We start from the raw sequence: 23,227 nt of genomic DNA on the forward strand, positions 1-23,227 counted from the left end.
ATTCTTTTTCCTAAATAGGAAATTGAAGTGACCTAGGCTGGCAAAGGCAAGAGCTCTGCTTTAAGCTGCCTAAAGGACAGCACTAATTAGGAAAAAATGCACACACCAGTGATCAGTGCAGATACTGATGTGTTTGGGGGATCGAACACACAAAGAACTTGAAAACATACACCAGTAAAAATGAAAGCACTTAGTGTAACCATTTATCACAAGTGCAAACTTCTTTAAAGTAGAACTGGGCTTTTTTCTCCTCAATCGAATGAGAATTTATACCTTCATCAGTGGAAGAGATAAATATCATCAGTACTTAGTATAATTATCTGCAGTTATTATTTGTTTGTTAATGGCTCAATCTCTGCAAAACTTAGCCTGCAATAAAGAAAACACACACAACCACAAATCCCAAATTTTAGTTAATCTTTTCCCACCGACGCTTGCACTGCTTTTTATTTAGAAGTTTGTCATTCATGTTAGCCATCAGATATTTCTTTATGCGCTTATCAGACACGAAGTCCAGGTAATAACTTAGCCAAAGAAAAGAGATTTACACGACTGCATTAGTTCATCTGTTCCAGTATTTCTTTATCTCTGTCCCATGATTACTGAGTTTATTGAGTTAAACTCGGTTGAAATTATTCAAAGAATCTGAAATTGTCCAATCAGATACCCAGAAATGCCATGAAAAAAAACACTTCCACCTGGATATAAGACAAGTCTGTGCGGTGCTCTCACACACACCTCCCTTCTTTGTCCAGTCTGACAAACATACATTTGGAGCAGCCACAAAAACCACTGTCACATCTGGCACGTCAGGGCCAAGACAGCTGAAGGACAGTAAAAGAGCAAGGAGTCCCTGGAGGCCTCAGGAAGAAACTCAGACTGCTCTCGCCTATTTTTATGATGAAAAAAGGATCACAGAGAGTAGATTTGGCAGCATCAGCTATAACGGAGGATACAACACAGCCTTCGGGAAATCACTCCTATTTCTTTTGTCTTTAGAAAGAACAAATTTTAAAAATGGATTAAACTGTTTTTAGCTTTCTGCTTCAAGATATGAACCTATGAATATCTGGGCACCGAGCAAGTGTCACAACCTACAGCCTCTCCTCCCTCAAAAGAATTGCCTACCTATTTCAAAAGGATACAGAAAAAAGTACACATATTGACATTTATGTCTGCAGTATGCTTTCAAACAAACATATCTGTAGATAATGAATACACACACACACACACACACACACACACATAAAACACATTTTCAATCAAAACAGTGAACATGCTTTAAACTTATTTCTAACACATAGGAAAAAGATGGTCAATAAACATAACCTGACACACTACTGCATCACGTTAGTTAAATCTTAAGGACCATCCACGTATTGTGACCGATCCCAAGTTTCTCTAGGCTGCAGGGACTTCTTACAATTATGTTGAGCTGGTTCAGTCTAAAAGTAAGGAAAAAATTCAGAGGCTTAAAAATGCAAATAATCTAAATCTAATGTAAGTGAACACAGAAAACAGGATTCGCTGCATGAATCCTAATCCTTCCCTCCATGAAACACTGCATAAAACTCCCATTACATTTTACTATGTAACTAAAAAAGGAGGGGGGAGGGAGGGGATTGGGATAAGACAAGGGGATGCTCTTGTGTTTAACTGAATTTATGAAACAAAAAAGGAGACAGACATCAGGTATAAAGAATTATCGTAATCTCATTCTATAAAAACAGTATTATTGTGCACACAAAATGGTGAGGAATAGGAGCTGAGTGATGCTAGTAAGCAAACAAACAGAAGGCTAATGAGAACGTGGGCCATTGTCACTTGTATAATGTACATTTAAAAGCTGAAAAAGACTCAGAATACCTTTTACAGTTCTGTAGGAGGGCTTTTGCTAATTAGAAGTGAGCCAACATCTTCACCACCAAAGTCTGCCAGAAAACAGAACTATTTACTTATTTGCCTAATATTTACTTTTTAATTATTTTTTTTAAAAAAAGGAATTTTGATCTAGGAGTAGACAACTGCTTTGCATTTGTACCCATAAATTGCAGTTCTAAGGTACAAGGAGTAACAAGAGTTTAGTAAGTCAAATCCTCTTTTACATCACATTTAACCCAATCTAAACGAAACGAACCCTTTCTTCACTTTAGGAAGAAGTAATACTTGCATTTAAGATGAACACAAAACCTTCTTTTCTTTTTAGCTTAAAAAAGGCTGTTATGTTACATTCTTTCTCCTCTAAAACTAGAAAATAAGAATGGAATGCCATACGAAGAACACTGTTTCACAAACTTTAAGGCTTTTGAATTGTAAAGGTCAGAATGGACTGCGGACTAGGTCATTTTAACAGAAACAGAAAAATGAGATGGAGGTCAATGTGCAGGAAAAGTATAAATCCTTTTCTTCTTTGGCACCCAAATTTCTCCTACAAAATCACTACAATTTATTGGGGGAAAGAAAGTCATAGGAACCAGATCTACCTTGTGGGAAAACAACAGTTCAGTCTTTTTGCAAAAAAAAAAAAAATCTGATGAAAAGACATTGAAAAGAGAACAAGGAAATGCAGTAATTAAAGCATGCCCCAAAGCCTCCAAGATTGAGCGTGGGGAAGTTTATGTGAATGGGTCTCCCATGAAATAGCTTGGCCATGGTGGAAATGCCCTGCCCCTGGGTGCTCTCTCGTGGTGCCACCACCCTGGCCAAGGTCACTGCAGTGCCAGCACTCCATGCCTCACAGCATGGACAGCTTCCATTTTTTTCCCTAAAACTGAAGTTGCTCTCTGCTTACAGGCTCAAGTGCTGTCTTTCAAAGAAACTATTAAACAAGGTAAAAAATAAAATGAAATGATGAGACATCAAGAAAACCTTACAGTCAGTGTTCGTGTCAGAATAACAGCAGCAACGTACTGCAAATTAGTCCAGTAATCAGGTCAACACAGCCCATAAGGATGGAGTACAAGCCACACCTGGCAGAGCTCTAGCCATGGCTCCTCTTCAAGATTTGATGGTGACCAGCAACACCACCTACCTTATCCAGCACTTCACCAAGAGCAGAAACTATCCTGCTGGAGTTTGAAGGAATAGTTAAGAAGGTGTAAATGATGGGGATCTTAAAAACTGATGACCGAAGTTGGTCCAAAGTATCTTCTGTGATACTTTGCCTGTACCCATATTTGTAAAGATGGCGGACAGATATGCTGGGTTTACAGAATCCAAAACTAGCATCTGCATTTCTTTTGACATCTACTGATTTAAAGAACACAAAACATGGTATTGAAAATCAGGCTCCTAATATCATTTGGTATTTGTTATTCATACACATCGTAGTCAGTAACCAACAAACTGTACCGTTCAACACTTAACACAAAAGTTTTCCTGAATTAAAAGGGGAAGCATAAAGCAAAGCAAAGTTGACACTCACAATGGAGCTTAAAGCACAAGTGGTGCATGAAAATAATATCAAGATGACTCAAAAAGAGAGAGTAAATGACATTTATCATTGCTGGGTGGTACATTTATTTTAAAGTTGGATATTATGACAACTGAAAATAAAGACTGTATCCATTTCCAAATGATGCTGAAAAATCACTTCAGCTTTTACGTTGTTATAAAATCAATATACCAATCATTTCACAGTAACACTGCACTCAATTTGGTACCAATGCCAACTATATTACTCATGTGAAATACATCAAGTATACACTTTCACTTTGTGATCACTAACTGTCATTATTTAACAGAAGTATATCCAGAGCCAACGGATAGACAGAGTACGAATACTGAAATGCAGAGTTTATTATTATATTGTAAAAGAAATAATGGAACACTTTTACAGACTGCCTTGGTCTTCCACTGTGAAAGTGTCCTGAGAGCAGCAAGGTCAACACTCAAGAAAAAAGAAGAGCTATATTTGGAATCTTCCTTTGACACCTCAAAAGTTCTTGAACAAAATACCAAATGACAGATAATTTTTAAGGCATGTAAGTGCCTAATTCCCATTACTCTACGTGGTTCTTACCCTTTCTGTAAGTAACTTGCTCATAACAGTATGACTGGAATCCAATTCAAATTCTGAGCACTCCAGCAGCTCATTAGCATTTGTAAAGAACACTAAGTTTATCAAAGAGGAGCTGCTGCAGTTGAAAATGCAAAATATTACTGTTAATAAAGCAACACAGTCTCTAATGAGTAGCAATAGAAACACAGAATAAAAAAGGAATCCCATCCACAGGATTCTCAAATACTAACAAAAGTGTGAGAAGAGACGAATCAAAAAACATTTAGTAGTTCTTGCTTTTCAACACATGGACTTCAAGGATGTTTAATGTGTTCCATTGTGAAGTGAAAGAAACTTTCCTTCCTGTCCAGGAGAGCTTCTTGCTCAAACTGATTGATATGTTGAGTAGAATAGAGGAGTAACGTATAGAAGATACCCAAAAAGTCAAGCTTTGAGAAGCTGCCAATACAGCCATAAGAGCATAAATAAAAACAGTAGTGAAAATTTAGAATTAACAATGTAGTAATATGGATAAGAAGTCAGTTAAGTGGATAACTGTGGAAGGAAGTATAAAAAGTAATGGAAAAAAAAAAATCTGACAAGATGGAGGAGGATAGACATTAAGCACGGCTTGCTCAACTCTGAAACTGTTCCTAGATCTTCCTCAGTCTAAAAGCACGAAAATCATTTAGAATATTCCTCCATCCAAGTTAGAGCCGTCTCAGTTCAAATGCTAATGCATGCACAACCTCTAGAAGCACCCTGGTAATTCAAGCAGAAAGTCCTAAAGAGGACCATATCCTGGTTTTGTAATGCCCAGGCAGTCTCTTTCATTCTGAAGTGAGAAATAACAGTGCCAGACCCCTGCATCACAGCAAATTTTATCTGCGTTCTTAGAAGCCTCCGGTATCAAAACAGCAAAATGGAAGAAAAATGAATTTCAAGGTCCAATATAGCCTATTTATATACTGTAGGATTTCCTCCCTTAGGAGGAATAAATAAAATTCAGATAACAGTTAAATTTGCTTCAAGACCCAAAATGCAGCAATTACACAATAGACTAGACTCCTAAATACGATGGCTGTGGAGAGGGGATGCTTTGGAGCCGGGCTTTAAACATAGAACAGTGCTTCCTGGCCTGGCCCATGCCATGGGAGTGTTAGTTAAGAGGTGCTTGCTGCAGGGCACGGCTCACATTAAAGTTGAATAGAAAGGTGTAAAGACAAACCAGGACAGAGCACAGGGTTGAAGAAAGGCCCCTTCTCCTTCTTTAGAAAACCAGAGGCAGAAGGAGCCAGGAAAACCTCAAAGCTGCAAATCCCAGAAGTGTGCAAAGCAAAGAATCAGCGATTCATCCTTTTGAGGTCAACTATGAGTATAACTTCAAAACAGTCAGCGTAATTTGTGGCTAAATAGAAGCAAATTCTGGCGATGATGGGACAGATATGTAACAGTGCTCCTGGCTGGTTACTTCCTCTGATGAATGTGTAGGTACATGGCAAGAAAAGCTCAAGGTTTGGTGTCAAAAGTATCCATGGAGCATGCAAAATACCAGCTGCTAAGGAATCGTAGGAATATTGTCAGCTACCCTCAAAACACAAAGCATATTTTTCAAGATAATTAATGTTTTTTTTTTGTTGTTGTTGTTGTTGTTGTTGTTGTTGTTGTTGTTCTAATAATTTGCACTGATTTGAGAACTGTGAGCTGCAGTAGTTAAAACCAGGAGTAGCATGAAGGTCTGCAGAAGTTACAGCTATTTGCTTGCTGTAGCTCTCACACAATTTACTACTCTATGCCTTAAGGCTGCAAATATGTATTTTTCTCCTCTTATCTAAACCTGAGAAATATACTGACATTCTTTTTCTTTAGAATAAAAAGGTGAAAGTCTATTGCCTGAAGAACTATGCAGATAAGTCTTACCATCAAAATTCCTTTAGAAAAGGGGTTTTAAATGCCAGTCACTCATCTTATCGCTTCAAACTGCAGCTTCAGAACTATCAGGCAACTTGAAGAAAAGATGAAATTGTACTGCAGCAACCAAACTCCCCAACTCTTTGCTATTTACTTATTTTTAATAAATGTTCAGAACCACTCATTGCTAAGTTCCCTTCACTCATTCCACAAACAGCTTGGAACCTTTTACTATGGAAACAATTTTTATCTGACATCCATTGAAGTTCTTTTGTCTATTTAACTGCACAAGGGGAATGAACTGCTTCTAATTAATTTTTCAGTGAAATAAAATACCAGTCAAGTATCTACAGCATCCAAAACTCAAACTGACAATTGTCATCTTGAACACCACTTTTTAAAAGCCACTGATCTCTGGGAGAATTATAGTTTTTAGCCAGTGATATCTACTATTACATTTATCATATAAAAATAAATGCTTGCTTTTTCAGAGGTATGATCCCTAAACATCTGTCTTTATATTCTATAAACATACATTTGTTCAGAGAAGAGGTGTATTAACAACAGAAAATGCATATAGAACAGACCCACATGCAGTGGGTCTGCCACATCTCTACAGTCAACTGAGGAGTAGTTAAGTCATTGGAATACAATAATTCTGATTTCTGGAAAAAACTTGCCCAAGGACCTTCAGGAAAAGCTTGACAAGTTGTTCCAAGAGCTTACCACTTCTACACAGCATTTATATGCTCAGTTTATAAGCAAAGACTTAATCTAATAACAAAATCACATGCTGAGTATATCTTTAAGTAAGCAATACTGCGTCAGAAACCTAGTAGGTAAAAACCTAAGCGGTGCAAAACCACCCATTTATCAACGTGCAGCAGAACCTCAGAATCCTGCAACCTCAGGATCTGCTCCTGTTCTGCTAGAAAAAACTATCTGACCACATTTTGCTTGGACCTGTGCCTCCTGCGGATGGCGGCTGTTCACTGAGTGGTGCTTCTGGGACCTTCTCAGGAGAACAGTCCCGTGGCAGGGAGGACATCTTGCTGCCAGGGTGAAGGAACAGCTCCTGGGAGCTGCAGACCAAGCAGCAGAGGCAGATACAACAGTTCTGTTTTTCTCCCCCCACTAGCTACCATTTACCAGCAGGGCAAAAGGGAGTTTGGATATATTCAGGGAATGCTTAGAGACTGGATGCGATAAATTGCACTTCAGGGAGCATCATCTACATATTTCCCAAAACAGAAGAGTTATTTTTGCAAGCAGGAAACAAGAGATCTTTCTACTAATTCTGTCATCGTTTCCCTCAGGCCTATAAGCCCATCTAGAGTCTGATTTTAGCTTTATATTCCCCAGAAACATAATCTTTCTGAAACAGTGCCCTTTTCTGCCCTTCTTTTTAAATATACAAGTTTTAAATATACTTTATTTAGTATAAAGAAAAGTGCCAATCTAATCAAAATATTTAAAAGGGCTAAGTTTAAATGGTCATAGTTTTCAGTAAGTATTACTTATTGAAGACCCCTACCTAAATACCTCAGGTAGCCACAATTCAGTTTTCCCACCAGGAACGAATAAGAGATTTTGATTCACACGTGCCAGGATGTTCAGCTCCCAGGATAACGGTGAGGAGCAGAGTTCCCACCCTGTTTCTGCAGACAAAGCAGACACCATACTTAAGTTTTTGTCCCTAGGAGCTGAAACCATAAAAGAAGACAAGCTTTGTTAACTGTTTATGGAAATAACCTTTTAAAAGTTTGCACACTATACAATTACATCCTAAAGCGTTTTGATTCAAATTTCCTATAGCTGTAATCTTCTTCATGCTACATATCGTCATCTTCTCATCTATTAACAGTCTTCCAGTCCCCCAGCCCTTTTGTGCTGGCACACTAAGTACTTTGGCTTTGGAAGGGCATTTTGCTCAAATGAGAACAAACAGCTTTTGTTAATAGGAGTGATACCATTAAGTCTTCCAGTGCCACAATCCACAGACAGCAGGCATCAAGAATGCATTTCTGACCCCAGGCAAAGCAACAGAGATGAACTGAGAGAAGAACTTGGAGGTTTATTTCTTAATTACAATGAACTGCCTGCAAATTCAGAGCATGACACACTTGAATTGATCCATCCATTCCCAGCGTTGGAAATGAATATTTAAGTGATTTCTGCTTATCAGTTTAGAGTATGCATAGACCGGAGTGTGCCACACACACTATTAGAAAAATTCTTCATTTCCACTTCTGATTTATTTCCAACTTACAGGATTGCCATTATTATGTTGTTTGGTTTTTTTTCCTTAGGACTACTGTTATTTAATCTTGAATTCATGCTCCAAATAACAACGCAGAAAGTAGCGAACAGATCTGCACTCCTCCACTGCACTCCCTCGTACTCTTCATATGAAATCTGTGGAGCAGGTCATACTTCATTCAAAACAAACAGAACTCCTGCAGATACCAAGATGCGTTTTTTCCTTCAAAAAGCAGAGCAATCTCAGCTGAAGATGGATAAAGTACAACCACCAAAAAGAGACTCGGGAAACCTCAAGCTCTGTGCCACAGCAGAAAACCTGACCCAGAAGAAGCAGGCGAGCCATTTGCACAAGGCAATTGCTCTACTTATTTGTGGAAAACTGGAAATATTGTTCTACCTATGGAGAAGACGTGAAATTAATAACCGTCCTTTTACAAAATACTCGTGCACATGTACACGTGCTCTAAGTGATGTCCCAGTAAATAAAAGAAAAAAAAAATACACCTTCCACTTTTCCATTTGTGCTTGAGTCTCTCAGAGCATTTCTCAGAACAAGAAAAGTTGTTTTAAACCACATTGGGATATTGAAATGCAAATGCAGAGTCCAAGACAGACAGCTATCACCTAAAGAAGAGAAGAAAGATGAGCACAAATCCAAAGCGGAGCAATTCACAGTTGATTTATCAATGGATATCACAGTTCAGAGCTAGCTCCACAAAAGCTGACAAGTCTGTGATGTCACTGACACTGTTGCTATGAATCTTCCCATGGGCCTTCACATCAACAGAAAACATACAAAAAGTTAATTACAGAAAAATCACACTGTAATCTAACGTGAGCTCAGAGCTAGTGGAAGAGCACATGCGTGTCACTGCAAACAAGCAGATCGGCATTTGAATCCGTCAGTCAAGGCCAATGCAGAACTGCTCACAGCTGCCAACAGCACTTTTCCATTGAGTGCCATCGGGAGCCAGCAGCACGGAGCTGCCTGCTGCCAACAGCCTGCAACACAGCAGCCAGAGCTTCCTCCTGCCCCAGTGCCACAGCGGTGTTCCTCAGCTCTGCCCCAACCCTTCCCTTCGCGCTGCACATTTTTCAGTTCACCTTCAGCTTCTGTTTTGCACAGGGCTGTACTTGCAAGCAGTTTTTCTCTTGGAGTATTAGCAATTTGTGGTTAATTTTTTGAGGTACGAAGCGTCCTCTAAACATTCAGTTCCTATTTAAAAGGCTCCTAGTGATTTAACATCAGGCAGAAATTATGGGCATACAGTACAAATTCAAAAAAAAAAAAAAAAAAAAAAAAAAAGAATTAAGAGAATTTATAGTTCAGTTTTATTCAGGACAAAAGACAACTCCTGGTACCATATCTGAATATCCTGGTACCATAGCTGTGCCCCTTCATACAGAACATTAGGACCTCAGTAGCTTTATTTGGCACAAGCCCGGTCCTTAACATTCTCTTAATGCAGTATTTTTAACTGATATGGTGCTTATGCTTGCAGAATGTTTTGATGCATTTACATTACATTTGTGATTTAATCTACAGCTCTACTCATATCCCTTAGGTGTGCGGTAATCCCCGCTGTTAAAAAGGCAAAGCAAAACAAAAAAGCTGAACACACGTTATTTAAGCAATCTATTTTAAACAGATGTCAGAGACATATTTTATTATTCCTAAATTAGGCCATTGATCAGCAAGATGATGAGCAAAGAAAAAGATCTGCTAACCTAAAACGTGTTATTTACACTGAACTTCCGATCAATAAGGTAAAAACATTAGTAAAATATGAAGTTGTGGTTTGGATTTATTGCTGCTTCCCATGTTCCGATGTGGGGTCCGCTATCATTCTGCAGTAGAATCGTTCATACTTCATGACACTAAGCCTTTGTCACTGTAACAGATCATTACGGATGCAGAAATGGTTGCTGTATGATCTGAATTAACAAGGTTCAGAATTTTAAGCTCTAATAAAGGCGCCAGGTTTCTCTGGCTGGCTGACACAGCTGTATTGCTGGTCATTACTGCAGATACTAGTTCATCCTACATTCAGACAGCAATTGTTATGATGAAACAAAAGCCTGCAAACACTCATTCACACTTTTTGGGTGTTTTTTTCTTTCTTTCTTTTTTTTTTTTTTTGTTAGTTACTTGGTTTTTAAGACTAGATCTGCAACAGAAACATTTAATGTCCTTTAATTATCCACAAAAAAAGCACGTGTGGAGGAGGAGTGGGCAGTACACATTTCTCTTGCATGATTCCTGCTTTTGACCTCAAGTAATTTCTTTTGAACATGAGAACATAACTTGTCTCCATCTGATAACAATAAAGACAGTGCATTTAGCATCCAGCGTGATGATGTTCACTGAAATGTCAACTGTTACTCGTTAAGAATGGGACTGGAATGACTAATGCTTCAAGGCCCCCATTTGTACTGCCTTGATGATTTATAGCACTGTAGTAATAACTAATGATAAAACACAGCACAGTCATATGGCTGTGAAAAGTTCCGGGCAAAGCACATTTTAAAATAGCAGCAGAGACATCTACCTAGTGCTAGTACCATCTGAAAATTCTAATATAAAAGCACTGCTTGTTTTTGATTATTTTCATCATTTTCATTGATACGTGCTTATGGTCTAAGCTGAGTGTAACAGCAGCTGCACACAAACTGTCACTGAATACATTGAGCCTTTGAAGGCACAGCTATATGGCTGAGAGCACAAGGGGTGACAGGCTATGCGTAAATAACAGGGCTCCATTCACCAACCACTCCAACTCGAGAAATTCAGCATTAAACCTCATTTTGAGAGCACGTAAGCTTTCTGTATCTTACTTCTCCAACACTCTCGGTCCCAGCTGTTGAATTTAGTCATCATGTTCTTGTTCTGCTCAAGAGAAAATAGAAGCAGACTCAGTTCAACCCGGGAACTTCAAAGCCAAGAAGGGACAAAGCTTTCGCGCTACTGAGGGGTGAACTTCCCAGTTGGAAATAATTCTCTCCTTCAGCCTAACTGGAACATTAGCAGAAAAACACTGCAAACACCATCAGTAACACCTGACACCCAGTCAGGGTCCAACAGGGCTGGAAACTGCAGCACCCCACTGATAGGCCTCTCTCTGCAAAGGGCAGGCATACCCAAACGTGCTTGGCTCCAGAAGAAAAGGAAGAGGAGCTTATGCCAGGCAAGTAAACAAGGGCTACTCAGCACCAAAAAGAATGCCACATTTCCCTGTGCGCCAGGATGCTCCTCACAACATTTGCCTGTCATTTTTTTTTTTTCGCCCAGGGACTTTTTAAGAAGATTAATTTCTGTGCCTCATTTCATTATTATGCAAGAAAGTGCTTTAGACTTTCTATTCAAATGTAACACCAACAGTTACGTTACAAACTGTGTTCTAGGATGCGTTTCCCCAACATTTTAGAACTCATTTCAGCTTTTAAAACACCTTGAAATTATTTCCAACACACAAGTTACAACAAAGGAGTTAGCATTTTTAATCCTTTGGATGGTATTTTTTCCTGACATTTAATTAACCCTGTATCATTGATATTAATATTTCAATTTCCACTAAAGTTACCTTTCAGCTGCTTTTTTTTTTCATGCTCAAATACGTTTTTAAATTTATTGAGGGTACATTAAGGTAAAACCAATGGCATTTAATGCAGTGAATTAACAGAACAGGTAACACCTACAAGCAATTTAAAAAGCAGAGAAGCATCTAAATTACATCTTCTGACAAGTATAAATACTGGTGGCATTACTGTGCTACAGAATGCTAACTACAGCTATAATTTACACACAAAGGGTTCCACACTATATTATACCAAATTTTAAGTTGGAGAAGAGCTTTCAAGCAAACAGAGACCACTTAAATACCAACAAATAAAAAGCATACAGCTTTTCCAAAGTTAGACAGGGATGGCAGAGCTTATCTTCATCTATGAGATCTCACTCTCTAAGCGTACCAATGAAAGCACAACTTATTTCTTTTAAATAACTGATGAAGATACGTAGTATGGAACTGTTTGTTTATTATATTCTCTCACGTTGAAAAATGCAGTGGGAGATTCTCAGGCACAGACTTATCCACAGTCCATAAGAACATAACCAAGACCTTAAAAAGCCTCTCCTTTTTCCTTAGGCAGCATGAAAACCTTATTTTCCTTCCAGTGAAGTACCATTAAACATAATTTCCGTTTTTCAATCCATGGGGACACGTTTACACTTTGTACATTTAAGTCTCTTTCTTAGCTAATTGCTTGACTCATGAAAAGCAGAATGATGGTGTGATGTAACAGGCTTGACATTCAGTTGGAAGAAGGCAGACAACTCCATTGGAGCTGCTGGAACACACTGCAGTGGTATACAGTGGAATAACCATAAAAAATGCTCAGCCAAGCATCACTGCACTCCACCCTTGGCCAAATAACATGAAGTAGTTGGTAACTCGGGGAGGCCAGGTCTGCTTCTGATTTATTTCGTCTCCAGAGGGATTTCCATTTAGTCTGTTACAAACTAGCATCATGACATAAACAGCACTGGTAACAGATGGCATGCCTGATAATCTGTTCCATCATTTCAATAACCACGTGCCATAAATCAGCGTCTATAAGGGAGCAATAGCATTGATTTAAGGTGTGCCCATCTAAGATTTTAAGTAACCTTACATAATAAAAATCTTATTTATTTTTTTTTATGTGATACTTCATTCTTTAATCCAAGGCCCAGCAAGTCTTGTCCTCAGCACAACTTCCCAAGCACAGCAAACATTCCCACTTTCAGACAACAAGCTTTTTTTTTCCTCCAATCTCATCAGAGAGGGCTGCATTTAAACACTGCGATCAACACAGAGACCTCAAATTCACTACTTTGACACTGATATTTACTAGCAACCTCTGTACAGCTTTTACATGCGCAGGTTGTAACAGGAAGAGCAGGGGAGCTCCTCACATGAATGCCAGCAACTGGGAGGTTTGTAGACTGGGATCACCAGTGCTGCAGCCCAGGGGGAGCCACAGAACTGTTATGGCACTGAGCACAATTAACACCCGACTGCAGCAAAGCCAGCAAAACACACACACTGCTATAAGCAACATTGCTTAGGCTGATCTTTCCTAAACTACAGTTTGACTTTACCCTATTTGCACTAATTTCATAGGCAGAAGATCTTGTAATTCAAATTAGTGAGATTGGGATTCAGCCTTTAGCAGGAATGCAACACTATATTCAAGCTGGTTTGGTTTCATGGAAAGCTTTGTTTTCACCACTTATCCTCCATGTCAAGGATAATACAGCAACTGAAAAATAACATAAAAATTACACACTCCTAAAGACTGCTAACGATCCAGCTGCACAACAAAAACAAACAGTATCATGTCTGCTTCTTAAGTCTTTTACAATTGCATTCCATTGTTCAGGCCCATGGAAGCTCAGAAGCATTTGCTCAAAGACAACAGTAGGTTGGACACCAACCTACCTCATGCAGCTCCACCAGCTCACCACACCTGGCCCCACACCTTCATGACAGCAGCTCATGCACACACACATCTAGAAGCAGTAAATCCACGTGGTACTGAGAATAAAGCACTCTGATTAATACCTCGGGTTGTTTTGAAGCTGCATTATTTTCTATCACAAAACAATGTTGAGAGTGTGAGCTGGGCTAGCGTTTAGTGGAATATTTTCATCACTGAACTATGCAGTTTGGTACTGATAAAAACTACCTGGAGAATTTGACAGAATTTGTGGGTTGGGTTTTCTTTTTTTTTTTCTTCTTCTAATTCCTAGGGTATTTTTCTTCATATCAAAGCAATACTTCCACTTAAGAAACTGGCTAAGAAAAGTTATCAAGTTTTAGTAGAGACTGTTCTAGTTTTCTGTTTTATCTCAACACTAGATGTAGCGTTTCTCAGCCCTGATGTTTTCTGTTCTTCATTTGCTCATGAAATAAACTTCAAGTAATTCCTGTGCTTGGTTCTGTTCCCAGTACCAGCATGAAGAACTGGCACTGGGCATTGGATGCCAGATCCTCCTGTTTTTCTATAATATCTTTCATGATAGACCATACTTGCACAGAAAAGACATCAGTAATATAACAAAAAAAAGCACCGAAAGAGGAGGAGGAAGAAAAGAGAGTAAGAAGTGAAAACAGAACGTTTTCCTTTAGTTTCACCTATGGACAGCAATTATTTCTCTGACCTGCAGTCCAGTGCTTAAGTCTTACTTGCCAACAACAGCCACCAAAGCTAAAAACAGCTTCTATGGTCAGCATTAAAACAAACAAGCAAACAAATAAAAGTTGCCAAAGAAAAAGATTAAAAATAATAATTACTAATATATCAGTAAGGTCAGTGCTGTTATCCAAATGAAGCCTTCAAACAGCAGGGATGTAATTTACGGTAATCTCTTGCCTACTTTACGGTTTTGCATTAGGGAATGGCACCATCAACATATCAAACTTCTCCCGGTGTGTAGCTGGCTCTCTAGAAAGCTTAGGAAGAAGTGCTCAGAGCAGTTCAATACAGCTCATACATGCTTTGTGATTCCAAAATTCAATTTTCTAACTCATAATCAACCACAAAAATATGACAAACTGAATACAAGTGACATTAAAAGGCCATTTCTTCTCACTGTTGACTACTTATCATCTGACAACTTAGTCTGTTGAAATTAAAGCAATTGGTATATTTTATGGTGATTGTTAAAGCTGCTGACCATAAGTAAAATTATTGTGCTTTACAGACTTATAAATCGCTTAATCTAAGCAGCCAATTCAATCTAACAGTTCCAAAGAAAGACAATGGAACTTGAAATAAAGTGTGTTAACGAAACACTAAAAGGTTGCACAATTGAATTATAGTTGAATTATGCCCACATTAACTCTTCTCTCCAGTATGTCTGCTGAGATAAGAATCTGCTTTAGTTACACAAGAAAATTGCACAGCATGTCACAGAAATGATGCCTGCACTTATAAAAGCTCAGATGAAAGACTGAGCTTATCCTTTTCCTCCCGTTCCCTGCTCAAACCATTAATTAGGTAACACATCAGGACCAAGTCCTCCGCTGAACCGCTTGGTGTGACTGCATGTGGAAACACGCCTATTCACACCTCTCTGTTAGTGCCCTATGGAAGCAGCACCACCAAACCATTCATTCTCAAATCAGCACTGCGAGGTTCAAACAACAGGCAGAGGCAAAGCTCCCGCTCTCATCTTTCTGTGCTGCATTCTTCTTTGTTAATAACCAAAATAGCTGCTTATTACTGACATTTACACTGTTATGCTTTGAAGACATCTAGTCCGTGCTGATTCTGACTTATTGAAATACGTGGAATTTATGGAAATCCAGCTAATGCATTGATAATACTCCTAACGTCGTAATGCTGTAATTACATTGTAATAGAGGTTTAGCTATCACATCCTTGCAAACATGCATGAAAGTGCACCACACAGATAAGGAACCTTTCATGGACACCACATTAGTTGAACAAATGCTAGAGGCATCGTTTGGAATAATACATTGAATAAATTCAGCAGATTTGCAGGATCCCAGAGAGCTTCCTTGTATTAAGCTAAAAACTTCAATATCAACAAAAATTCTATTCCGTGAAAAAAAAAAAAAAGGTCATCTTTGTCAAGAAAAGCAGCTGGCCTGTATGTTGTAAAATCCATCTTGTCCTAGGTGAGGCAAGAGCCTGCTATCACTTGACTAAAGGCTTTTCTTCTGCAAGTAGTTAGCCACTTGCTTTAAAATGAGAAGAATGAAGGAGAAACAATGCCAGGCTGGTCATGGGCAGGATCAAAGCTGCAAAGAAAACAGCTGGAGTTGGAACTGTGTGGATTTCAGTTTGCTGGACTTCATGAAGGAGCAGTGGAGACAGACAAGATGATACAGAGCTCTGCAGGAGAGCTAACAAGATTCTGAATAAACTGGGAGCTCTGTGAAAGGGGCTGGAGAAGAAACTGAGGAAAATGAAAGAAGGCAAGATCATAGGTGCACCTGTAACACAGAACATGAGGGATATCTAGTTGTTATGGTTTATAAAGAACATCAGGTTCTGTGAAAGAACCAGAGCTGTAAACACGGTTCTCAAATAGAAGCGATCAGAATTTTGCAAAGATAAAATACATTGAAGAAAAAGAATGGAGAAGAGCTGTGCAGGAGTGGGAGTAAGAGGAATCTGAAAGGGAAGAGGAAAAACCGTTTGGGGAGGAGGGTAAAGAACCAAGACAGAAAAACAGCAGCAATTGGGAGCCAGAAAGAATTTGGTGAAAATTTGTAACTTGAGTTATGAGAAAAGTAATTTATTTGCTTGCTTTTTTAAAAAAAGTATCTGCGCTGCTTCATATAAACAACACAACTTCCATGGACTTCTTCCCCACTCACCAGAAGTGGAGCAAGAAAGCCTCATTCCTCCAGCCACTGAATAGCATCACAGGAACAGCTTGGACTGGAAGGGGCCTTAAAGCTCACCTGGTTCCAACCGCCAGCTGTGTGCAGGGTTGCCACTCACTGGATCAGGGCCAGCAATGCCTAAAAGCCCCAGCATGGTCCCCTCTCCACTTCCACCCTGTTCTTCCACACTTGGAACAGTTCCCTCAGGATCAGAGCTCTGGTAGGAGGAAGCATGGGGGGACAGTCACTCATCTCCTGGGCTGGGATCACACAGCTGGCCACCACCCATTACCCATGGGGAAGAGAAGAATGTGTAAAGGTTTGGAGTTCTTCCTTACTTCAACACTTGAGTTTATAGTAATTAACACCCACGTTTATCAGGGGAAAAATGTAAAGGTAGTATTTAATCGTAGCGCGCCTAAGAGGAGGACCCAAGTTACTGCTACTCTACTCGAAGCAAAACCAACACAGTCACTCTCATGTACGATATATGAGAACCTTTATTGCTAAACTGCTTTGAGTGCTTGCAGTTAATGGGACCCAGCTCAGAAGTCTTTGGTAGATCAGGCAAACACCACGTGCACTAAGGATGGCGCAAGTTCTAAGAAACTTCTTTTTCAGATGCTTGTTTAAAAGTTACTTTTCCACAGCCCCCCCTCCTCCGCATCCCACACCTCCTCTGGCAGCCCACAAACCAAAACCAGCCAGGTATCACTTGAGTGCAAACTGATGCAGGAGGGGTGGAAACACCCCTCGGAAGAGCATCCCAAACTACTCCTCTGCCTATAGTCCTGAAACCAAGGGGCTACAGAAGGGACTATTTGCGCTACAACAGTTGCTTACCACCCTTTTTAGGTTTCAAAGCTAGCATTTCAATAACGGAAATAGGAATTTTCAAAACCTTGTCAAACTGTTGTCAATTCTGGCGGTCTGACGTCCACCCAGACAAACAGATGGACAGAGCAGACATGCCCCCCACGCAAGCTGGGAACACAGACACCACAGCAGAACATCACACCTAAAGCCCCACGTGCCTTTGCTACAAAGGAAGAGTTTGTGGACTCTTCGCCATCCTTGGGAAACATCTGTCTGCACCCAGGGAAACAAAAGAACCAAAAGACCAAATGCTCCACCAGCCTGCAGGCAAACCAGAAGAGGAATCTACATTGGAACAAGCAGCACTATCCACTTAAAAGTCTCTGAACTGGACGAGTCAGTAATTGCTCATTAAGGCTACAGAAAACAACAACTGCTGAGTGAAGGCTTCCAAAGCAGCAAGCCAGTACTGAGCTCCATTCAAAACAGTCATTTTGATTTCAGTATTCTTCCAGATGACATTTAACTACAAGTGACGTTCTCCCTCCAACCTTACACTAATTACATCACAATATCCAGAAATGGGGAGAATTTTTGTACTGTAAAGTAGAAAATAATACAATAGCCTCACACAGTAGCTTCAGTCAAAGAGATTAATACCAAGTACATCTGATTAACACCAAGCAGTTGACTGCAACAGAAGCAGAAACAAAGAAGGAACACTTGTTTTCAATAATCTAAGCAGTAAGCTGAAATTCAGATTTGTACAAAGAAACAAAGAATTAGCTCAAGAGCATTTTAATCAGTTTTCAGAGCATAAATATTTTGTTAGAGCAGTAAATAGAAGCACAAGAGAAACGGACATGTTTGCTTAGTAACAACCGATGCACTGAACATTAAGCTTTTGAGCAGGTGAGTTTTTTAGTGTCCTTAGTATTTTATTGGAATAAATTTTCGGAAAAGAGATGTTGGGTTGTTTTTTGTTTTTTTTTTTCCCCTGATGAGAACAACAAAAACAAAAAAGAAAATCCCACTTATATTCAGTTTTATACATGTAGGTAGGTAGATAGATTTATATATTTTTCTAAGTCATAAAAGCTAATCATAGCAGATCTTGTTCTTCAGACCTCTAAGGCTTTACTGCACATTTTCAGCTTGCTTTGGCCCTAACTATTCTGTGCTCCTCCTCGGACACAGGAGCTCGCTGTAACGCACCAACCCAGCACCATGTGGCTGCTGCAGCTCAACTCCCCCTGCCTGCGTGCTTCGTGCAGCTGCACGGTGTTGAACACTCAGTTTTTCTGAACCTGTGAAATGTGATCAGCAAACAGCAAACTCTGGAGGAGCAGACAGCAGACAGCAAGGCAGTGGCTCTCCCAGTTCAGACACAGTCCATCACTTCCTCAGTCGAGCTCCAGAGCACGCCAAGCCTTAGTGTGGTACTGCAGGCACTAAGGCTGGCACCAAGCAGGGGCACGCTGTGCTCCCAGCCTGCAAAACGGGAACAGAAAGTACCACTGACCTAATGAGATGACTGCTTTTCCATAATCAAAGCCCTGGGCAAACGATTGGTAAGCGACGTTATTCCCTTTGTGTTTTTCAAGATGCCTTTTTCCAGTGAAGACCATTGAAAAGTTGAATTCACAAGCAGACCTGTGAGCAGTGCTGTGCCAGCATCAATGCCCACAGCCTTACATGCTGATGGGGAGGTACATGTACTCCTCTGAGCAGGGCAATGCTGCACACCAGGCACACACCAGGGGCCTTTCTGCAGCTCCCAAAACTGTCACTTAAGATCGCAACGCCCCATCGAACAAGCAGTAATAGATTTCCTTTGCAGCATCCTTGCTCACGTGATGCTGCCTCTATAGAACTCCGAGCACATTTCAATGGCTTTTTTTTTTATATATATATAAGCCATCAATACAACGCTTTCATTTACTTCCACACCCGGCTGCTCGAGGCTGTAAGAAGAGCCATTCGCATTCACACCCTTAAGGGTTGTTTTTAGTAAGAATTTTCTATTTTTCATTTAAATGTGTCGTTCACAAGTTCTAAAACTTGGCAAACGGTACACACGTTTCTCTGTAAAAGTAAAGAGATTCGTACTTCGGTCCATCAGCCACAGTTACCCTCCTCTCATACAGGGCCGGGCAGCCCCGAGGGGACGCGGTACCCACACAACTTCTGCTCGTTGGGCGCTCTGGCAAACAAAAGGTGACACCCACAGAGACGCCTATGTCCCTGAGCTGCTAAAAGCCGTGAGTCCTTGAAATAAGTTGGATCATAAACACTACACCACCTTCTGTGTTCTATACCACTGACAATCACGTAGGGAAGCGCGGGGATTAATTTAATAACGACGCTGCCTGCCATCTGCGGAGAAGCACGGTAGGCTCAGCTCGCAGCTCTGCGAGTCAGACGCAGCACAGGTCGGGGAACGGCTCCGGGCCGGGTCTCACCGCAGCTCCTGCCCACCTCGGCGCTCCGCTCCTCCCGAGCGAGCGGCGCCGCGCCCCGGGCACCCGCAGCACAGCAGCGGGGCACCGCCAGCGCCCGGAGCCGGCAGCGGCGGGGCTGCGCTCATCAACGCGGCGGCACCGCCGGGATGGGCGTCCGCAGCCCCGGGTACGGCGAGCACCGCCCGCGAGGAACCCGCGGAGACAGTTCACGTGCGGACTGAAACGGCAGCGCGGGGGTCGGGAAAAGGAAGGGGCACGAGTTACAGCTTTCGCACCGAGCCCCGCGGTATCGCAGCACCGCACCCGCCAGGCAGACACCCCGCAGGTGTGCGTGGAGCAGGGACCCGCGGAGCGCGGCCACGGAGCCGCCTCGGCGGGCAAATAAACACCTGGGAGCGGCGGCAGAACGACGCGAGGACCGCGCACACGCCCAAACCGCACTATCAGACGCCGCGGGGCCGAGTCCGCACGCCGCGGGCAGCCCGCACAGCCCGCCCCGGGCACCGCGGCTCCCCGCGCCCCGCCCTCCCGCCGCCGCGCCCGGCGGACCGCCGCGCTCTCCCTCGACCGCTGCAGCACCACCGCGGGCGGACAGCGACGCGCGGGGAAGCGGAGCCCGGTGGCGAGAGAGCACGGAGCCGCCCGCACAACTCCTCCGAGGCGCCCGCTGCTCTCCGCTCCGGCCGCCCACGCCGCGAGGCGAAGTTCGGGAGCCCGCGGCGCCGGCAAACTTACCGCGCTGCGCGGCCACCGGCTGAACTTTCAGCAGCGCCCCGGCTCGGCAGCTCCCATCGCCTCTAAGCTCGGCGCCCGCCTCCCGCTCCCCGGCGGCTGCGGCGCGGGCGGGTATAAATCCACATCGCCGGCGCCTCGCGGCTCCCTCCGCCCCGCCGAGGGGCAGCGCCGCGGCGCCCCGCGCTGACGGAGCCGGGGAAAGGGAGCGGGGCCGGGCTGGGCGCAGCCGCGCCGCCGCCGCCGGTGCCGCTCCTCTCCGGCGGCTGTAGTGGCAGCGGCGCCGCTCGCTCTCTCGCTCGCTGTCAGGGTGGGTTTTTTTTTTCCTCTCTCTCTTTTTTTTTTTCCTCCCCTTTTCGGCTCCTTCGCCGTTAATGAGCATGCCCGGGAGATGTGCGCAGGCGCGCTGCCGGCCGCCGCGCCTCGAGCCGCCTCGCGCCGGGCGCCGCCGCGGGCTGCGAGGAAACGCCGAGCGGGGTTCGCGCCCGCAGCGCCCGGCCGAGGATGCGGGGCGGCGGCCGCGGGGTAGCGCGGTGCCCCGGTCCCGCGGGGTGGGATGGGGAGCACCCGGCGCCGCACCGCCTCAGGGAGCAGCGCGGACCGCCTCCCTCCCTCCCGAGTTTACCTTGCCGAGGAAGCGGCGGTGCCGCGGCTTCTGGGGAGAGACGGAGGGGCCGCGGGTGGAGGCGGTGCCGCGAACGGGGCTCGCGCGCTGCCTCCCTCAGCAGCTCGGCGCGGGGAAGTCGATGGTGATCGCTCCGCGGTGTCACCGCGAGTGCACGGAGCAGCTCCGGGAGGACACGCACAAAGGCACAGAGGTGGTTACAACCGCCTTTTTTTTTTTTTTTTTTCCTTCCCTTCTTTAAATGGTTAAATCCGCACCTGCAGTTGCTTGAGAAGAAGCCGAAGAGAGAGGAAGCTGGACGCTCTGCTCTCTCCTTCGTCCCCGCGCCTGTCTGCGCGCTGCGGCCGCAGCTCCCTGTAAAGCACCGCGGTCATTGCGCTGCTGAGCGTCGGTTATTGCCTTGCACCTGGCTCACGCACAACCTGAAGTCCAGTTCCTCTTTCTGCTCTGCTCCTGGGTTGCATTTCTTTGAGGAGGTCAGCTTATTTTTTTCCCCGCAAATACGCAAGTAAACAAGATAACACACAGCCATATGTACACACACACACCTTAACAACAACAACAAATATAACCAGAATGCAAAACTTCCTGAAGGGAACTTAAACTGATTTTTAGGTAAAAAAAGAAAAAGCACTATACAGTATTACATGTTGCAGTGCATACCTAAAGAGTAACTTAGGCAAGCTGTGGTTCTAACACACAGCTACCGTGCACTTCCCTGCCATTTTTAACTTTTGCTCTTAGCTGCAGCCCTGCTCTGAGTTGGTCCTGTCAAAGGCAAAATCCAGGTGCCCATAGAAAATCTTAACGAGGCTAAGAAAGCCCTAAAGGTAAAACACCTACACGTAGGTTTTTCATGTTCAGAATGACTTTCTACTAATGAGGTTCCAGGGGGCACCGAACAGCACACAAAGGTGATGATGAAACTGGCTTAAAACACAGCCCCCTTTTCGGAGCATTTATATTAGTGTCCTCATAAATACGAAGTGATGGAGATGCACGTCCCCAGTTTGCAGGCTGCAACCGGATTCTGAAATATCTTGTGAGGTTACAGTCATTCCAAAGACAGCCTCTTTGAAAAACAAAGGATGGGAAAGATGAAAAGAAGTATGCGGAACAAGAAAGATAGTAAACAGTCTGCAAATCTAGCATTAACAATGCTGTTTACATGAATAACAAGGTTAAGCACTAACTTCGCACCTTCCCTTCTAGAACATACATCTTTTCCCTTTTATTCTACAAATCTCTAGTGCTGCAAATACAAACTGTTTAAGATGGAGGGGTTGGTCTAGTCCTTCAGAATGAAGTCTCTCCTTTGAAGGAAATTTCAGGAATCTAAATCTGCCACTCCCTAAAGAAAGGGAAGCTGTAAAGATACTGAGGTAAATAGAATGGACTTCCTAAAGGACTTGCATCTTCCTTCTGTTAAAAGCATCATATGCAGCAGAAAGGAAGTTTTGAATGATTGCCTACAGATTACTTCCTTAGAAAGGCCAGAAGTATCAACCAAAACTCATTTCTGATGAATCTTGCAGCCACTAAATAGACGTCGCTCCCAACTGAGTCTAAAAAAGAAAACCCCCCAAAACCCAAGCATTTCAGCTCAGAACAGTCATCTGTCAAAAGCTGGTCTCAAAAGTCTGTGAGTTAGTCCCAGTAGGTGGAATAATTCTCCAGCAATATAGAAGAGTCATGAACTATTCTGAGTTAGAGGGAGGAGTACATTTTCCTTTCTGGGAGACACGGTTGCTTTGGCTTCTTCTCTCTTTGGGTAGGCTTGAACATTTGCTTTTCATTTACACAAAAATTAAACACAGAAATAGTTCAAAACCAAGAGGTGTCGCATGAAACAGATACGTTTGTTACAGAAACAAAGCGAGACAGCTGGGCAGTCTAGGAATTGATTTTTTAGATACTATCACATTCAGCTAAATACTGTTCTTCTATTAATAGACATAAATATCACAAATTACTATTAGTGCTTCTACTGCTATGCTTTGAAATTGCCTGTTGTATTTGT

The 23,227-nt window shown here is 42.5% G+C and overlaps 1 protein-coding gene across 2 annotated transcripts in view; it reads right to left on the reverse strand.

The window, feature by feature from the left end:
- The window catches only part of TENM1 (teneurin transmembrane protein 1), a 322,708-nt gene that overhangs the window by 293,449 nt on the left and 6,032 nt on the right, over positions 1-23,227 (reverse strand). The window contains exon 1 of one of the 2 annotated variants that reach the window (XM_031602762.2): positions 20,586-20,698. The exons of the other annotated variant lie outside the window; for it this stretch is intronic. The gene's annotated coding sequence lies outside the window, so the exon portion shown is untranslated. Of the gene's footprint in view, positions 1-20,585; positions 20,699-23,227 lie in introns of those variants that run through there. 2 annotated transcript variants of the gene reach the window in all.

The sequence above is a fragment of the Phasianus colchicus genome, chromosome 14 (assembly GCF_987193195.1).
Source record: "Phasianus colchicus chromosome 14, bPhaCol1.hap1.1, whole genome shotgun sequence".
Classification (NCBI taxonomy): Eukaryota; Metazoa; Chordata; class Aves; order Galliformes; family Phasianidae; genus Phasianus; species Phasianus colchicus.